This window comes from Capsicum annuum, chromosome 10 (assembly GCF_002878395.1).
Source record: "Capsicum annuum cultivar UCD-10X-F1 chromosome 10, UCD10Xv1.1, whole genome shotgun sequence".
In the NCBI taxonomy this organism is placed as follows: Eukaryota; Viridiplantae; Streptophyta; class Magnoliopsida; order Solanales; family Solanaceae; genus Capsicum; species Capsicum annuum.
In genome coordinates this window covers 96694130-96700129 of record NC_061120.1, presented here as the reverse complement: position 1 = coordinate 96700129, position 6000 = coordinate 96694130, and the positions used below count along the sequence as shown (strand labels likewise).

The following is a 6000-nucleotide window of genomic DNA, read 5'->3' as shown; positions in this document are numbered from 1 at the left end:
AGATGAAGGTTGGTAGCTTCAGATTACTGTTGTGATATTTTTTCCTAATCTCAACCTCTCTCTTAAGATAGTATTAAATACATGTAATTTCTTAGTGCCTTCAGTCGCTAAGAAAGCAATCAATATCAAGAAAATCACAATACATGCTAGAACACCAACCAAGACAGACTTTGTACTTTCTCTACTTTGTTATTTCATCATATTTTCTCTCCTCTTTTGCTTCAAAAACTATTTTTCTACAAAACCAACATAAAAATACACCAGATTTAACAAAAAAACTTAATTACTTGCATAATTTCTGTGTTTTAAGCATCGAAAGTGCCATAAGACCATGGCACATCAACACCTTCAACTTAGAATATTTGCATGTCTGTAGGAAACTAACACATAACAAAGAACATATAATGCTTAACTAAGAGAAACCTAAGGCACCTACAACAGTCAGCTCAACTTTAGCTCAAAATTCCTATGCACTCTTATTTTTGTCTTAACAAAACCACTACATGGATCCATATAGCAAAATAGTATGACATAAAGGAATTAGGTAATAGCATTTCATTAGCAACAAATAATCAAGAAAATATGCAAGTTACACTACTCAAATAGATAAGCAGTTAACAACACAACCCATTTAACCTCACAGAAAAGAAGTCCCAACACTCACAATATCATTATGCATATCAATGCAAGGGTATGTCAAGACACTCACTTTCACAAAAGAAGTTCCAATGAATATTTATAGAATATCATAGTGTCACAACCTGTGTCACCACCTAAGGTAGCCCCCTAGTCGTGACAACGATGCTTATTGTCATAAGTGACCACAATCTAACCCATGAGCTGGTTCTTGCTATGAGCACCGAGTAAAACTCAAAATAAAAGACATGTGCAGTAATCAATGAATATGCCACAAAGTTTTAATACTAAAAATAATACATTTGAATCCATAAGTCTGAAATATATATGAAAATACTAAAATCTAACTGATAAGACTGACAAACTATCTGACTGTCTGAAATATTTGACAAGCCTCTAACTGACTGACTGTGGAGTTGATGGGACAAACTCCCAACTAACTCCAACTGACTGAAATAAAGGGATAATGAAATAATTAAATGAAGGATAAACTTGTCTCTGAAAGATGAGAACTCACCACTACTGCTGCTGTGGAGTGCTAAACTATGTAAGCGTGGTTAGGAAACTGAGCGCCAGAACCTATAAAATAAGACATCATAGCGCAAGGAAAGTATGCGCTTAGTACTTTGAATATACTGAAATGCATAGGATCACATGCATGAAATTCTAATAGGCTAAATTGCATGAGATAACTGAATATGCATGAAATAATGACTAGCTGAGTAACATAAGATGATGAATTACACATAACATGCGAGAAAGCTTTAAAATCTAAGAATGAATGACCAAGCATATTATCTAATATTAAAGTAGTCTGTAAACCTAAATACTGAAATCTAGTAACTGAATAACTAATAAACTATATGCTATGATCACACAAACCTGAACTGATATTGGTATTAAATACCGAACTGAGACCGTGGGAGGTATCATCTAACTAACATACCCCAATCTGAGCTAAGTGGGGTCCAACCTATAATCCCAGTTAGAAGGGTGTCAGTACCATGCCACGAGTACCAATAATGGCTGTGTAGATCCATTTAGTCACCCTCATCTGGCAGGTGATCAAATGAGATATGTGTTACCCTCAACTGGTAGATAAAAACTTTATCAACAATCAACTGGCAGGTTCAAATCTCTAACCTATGCTGGCTATGTAGTTATGTAACTAAGGGACTGCAACTAAAGGTCACACCCTCTACTGGAAGGTGAATTCCTATCCTTAGGTTCGCTCGATGCTAAATCCTACTCCCAACAGAATGACACTGACTACTGGACGAAACTAAGGTTAACTGAGCTAACAACTGAACACGATACTAACTAAATGAAAAGACTTATGGTTTATATAAAACCATTTTGAAAATACTGTAACCTATGTAAACAACTATGTTTTAGGTATTCATAAACTCCAACACTGAATGGAATTAATAATATGCATACATGAAAGCTTTGAAGAACATAATAGGGGATCATAGTTCAAATTTCAATCATTAAGGCATTTTATCAAACACTTGAAATTCATAAAATTAAGCATGAGAATGATTGAAACATATGGGAATAACATAATTATAACACTAAAACCATAAATTGGAGATTTAACATGGAATGTTCATCCTTCAAATATGTAAGGGCTACTTTCAATGAAAAACACTTGTAAGCATCATGTTTAATCAAAATTAATAAAAGCTTCATGAAGATAACTTATTGTAAACATTTAAATTCATGAATTAAAACATAAGAATAGGTTCTTGGACTCCATGGGTGAAAAGAGCCCACGGATGAACATCACACATACCTTAAACCTTAAATCTTAAAAGACAAACACAAATTTTTAAGCTTCCTTGAAGGTTATTTGATTTAGGAATTTGATTTCTTGGCTTCCTTGGAGTGTAAGGAATTTATTTTGATGAACTTGGGGATGATTAGGGTTTGTTCTTGAGAAGAAATTAGAGAATTTGGGCAAATAATGCCCTAACTAAAGCTTTAGGTCATGTTTTTACGAATTGGGTCGAGGTGGGAAATGACCCAATTGCCCCACCATCATTTAAACCAAAAATTTGTAAATGGAATGTTGATTAAAGGCTCATCGCAATGCGGTCTTATCACGGTGGCTTACTGGTTCTGACAAAAATGAGCATAACTTTTCATTCAGGTATCAGATTACAGTAAAATTGATATAATTGGAAAGCTAATTCAATTGTCTACAATGTTATGGGTCTTGAGCTGAAAAATTCCACACCTATAAACAGTTATACACGTTGAAAGTTGACCCTTGTAGAATCAATTCCAAAATTTGGATGAATCAAAGGCTCTTAGCCCATCTTTGTTCTAAGTGATTCCCATGAACATTCTTCACCTCATAAGCACTACATACACCAGGATAAAGATAATAACCTATGAATTCAATTATAAATCAAGAACTAGATGAAAATACCTTCACTGCGATGTGATGTACGTGCCAAAGGAAATGTCACTGCGATGCGGCCCTATCGTGGTGACTTGCTGGATTCATGATTTAAACGTGACCCAAACCTTGTCAAAAAATTTAAAACTCCCCCATGACATACTTCATACATCCCTGAACATCAATTAACTAGAAATCTAATGTCCCAGGGTTGGGAAGACTAAAGTGAAAATCCTCAAAGTTTAGGGGATCTTGAAAATGATTAAGTCCCCAACACTTGGTGAAAATTTCAAGCCTTAAGCTACTTAAGCATGCAACTAAGAGATGAATTGATATAGGATTAGTACTGGGTATTACAACCCGATCTACAAGTCATGATGACACCAACTCTATTCCCCCATTAGGTAATACAAACCGTAACCCAAAGTTGAACACAATGGGTTAAATTGGTGGAAAATGCCCAACATAGGTGAAAATCAACAACAAAACTAAGAGATAAGCATAATATTGAAGTAGGTAAAGATAGTAAACATATATATCATCCCACAACCTGGTAGATCCAGTACAAGAGCATCAAGTAATAATAATACAATCCAAGTATCCAGAATAGTCAATAACTTTTCAAGCCTTAAGCCCCATAAGCATGAAACTAAGAGTTGAATCAATCTAGGATTAGTACAGGGTATTATAATATCTACCCCTTGGGAAAATTGATCCTTGAATGAGACAGGTTACACTGAAAGTACTGTACTGGGGTAACTGAGTTGAACATGCATGACTTGGAATATGATTGAATAACTGATCCTGAAACATAATACATGAACTAAATATAATGAACTGAGTTGATTTCTTGAATACATGCAATGACATAAGACTGGTTATAAAGATAAGATAGAAATAAGAGAGCTAACTTATGAGAGACCATTACCCCCAGCTGGATCAGTTTTGTGAAGAATAGTTGAGAGGTTTAGGATGTGAATACTTGAGGTATTCCAATACACCTCCCCTTTGGGATACTTCATCCATCGAATAATACTAAAATGGATGAAATACTAAGGAAAGACTGAGATGGTACATGGGACAGTTAAAAACTAAATCATGACCGAGTATCTAAATCTAAAACATGATGCATGGACTGAACTGGATTCACAATTTCCATGGATGTGAACAAACTAGCCCTTGGAATGGACGTATTCATTAAACTTTAGATAGTAAGACTAGATCGGAAGATGGAAAACCATAGGAACTTGTTGGTCTGGCTACTAATTGAACTGTTGGCTAAACGAACTGAATTATACTAAAAGATTATACTAAACTATACATTCTACTTCAAAAGAATGCTTCTCTGAAGGCTACTTAAAATATTCACATGGGCACTGATAACTCTATTTACTAAAGTTTGAGATGAACTAAATTGTCTCACTATGATCAAGCCTACTTGAATCTACAAAGTGCACACATAACACTTTAATACTAGTCTGAGTCATGAATTCAACACACCCTTCACTTTCACAACTTCTCATCTCATGAATAATTCCTATTTCCACTTCAATAACTACATTCAACCCTTACTAGAATTTCACATATGCCTAATGCATTCATTCCCATATAAATATAAATATGACATTCAATCCTATTATCATAACCACATATGCACTTCTAAACAAACACCTATAAAAGCACCTTTCTCATATCCTCCAAACCTATATCATTAACAACTCCCATGCATTATCCCAAGAAAACACTCATAAAATTTCAACTAACTATGACATATATAAAAAAAAACTTGGCCTCAGTCGCACATCACACTTACAGCCTTAGCTAAAATAAGCATACAACAATCTTTCATCATCAAGAAAAACTTACTCTGTTCCATCTAAACAATTGCTCATCATTACCATTATTTCATAAAGGTAGGTCACTAAAAGGTTAGAACATGAGGACTTAAAACATGAAAGAATACTGTACATAACCTTGACACTTTAAACTGAGGGCATGCATGACATAAATTTGAATTCACTGATCATTAAAAGTGTAGCATAATTATTGGAACTGAACATACTACGAAGCATGAGTACATGAGTCATGAGTTGCATGACTTGAGTTTTGAGTTCATAAATTCATGGAAAATTATTCGTACTATTGAGTGAACTGGAACTCCTCATACAAGGAATTGGGAGAGTACATGATTTTTAATAAGGTGTACAAATATTAGCTATGATCATAGGGCTAACATGTATGACATGAGTAGATATCGTGATAACTGAAATAAGCATGGGTTTATAACACATTGGCATCACTACAAAAATCTAGGAGCTTGACTTGGTTACTAGTTCTATCATCTCCCCCTTAGCTTTAATCCATCCTCCTAAGTCAGTTTTACAATAATACGCTGTAACGCCTCGAGTCAGCACCCTAGACACTACATGGTACTTTTAATCCCGAGGCACGACAAGCTAACCCATGACTGGTACCTACTGCAATAACTAAATAATAATACTGTAATTATGTAAAAATTAGGCAGAAACTTGCCATAAGGTTCAAACTAAAAGTAAATACTGAATACTAAAAACTGAATACTGATACATTGATCTAAAATACTCTAGTGTCTTAATCCTCTATTGTCTAAATAAGAGATTGATGGGACAAGCCCCCAACTAACCCCAACTACTAAAAACTAATAAACTGAGATACTAATGTAATAATCATATCCTCGAACTATAAGGAATCACCACTAGTCTGCTGCTGATAGATCGGGTTGCTAAGTTTGATTGGGGGCCCGTGCGTCTGAACCTATGATTAAGACATCATAGTGCAAAAGAAAGGTATATGTTAATACTTTGAATGTACTGGTTTGCTAAGTGAGGTAGGCAGATATGCATGGGTTCATATGCATGAACAATAACTAACTGAATAACACGAAGAAAACTGAGTGAGAGTACATGCATGGATACATAAAC

At 34.7% G+C, this 6000-nt stretch overlaps 1 long non-coding RNA gene across 1 annotated transcript in view; it reads right to left on the bottom strand.

Moving 5' to 3' along the window:
- Positions 1-892: 892 nt before the first annotated feature.
- LOC124888000 overlaps positions 893-6000 on the bottom strand; it is a 55296-nt gene continuing 50188 nt past the window's right edge. The window contains exon 5 of the long non-coding RNA XR_007045811.1: positions 893-1215. This is a non-coding gene — a long non-coding RNA (uncharacterized LOC124888000). The remainder of the gene's footprint in view (positions 1216-6000) is intronic.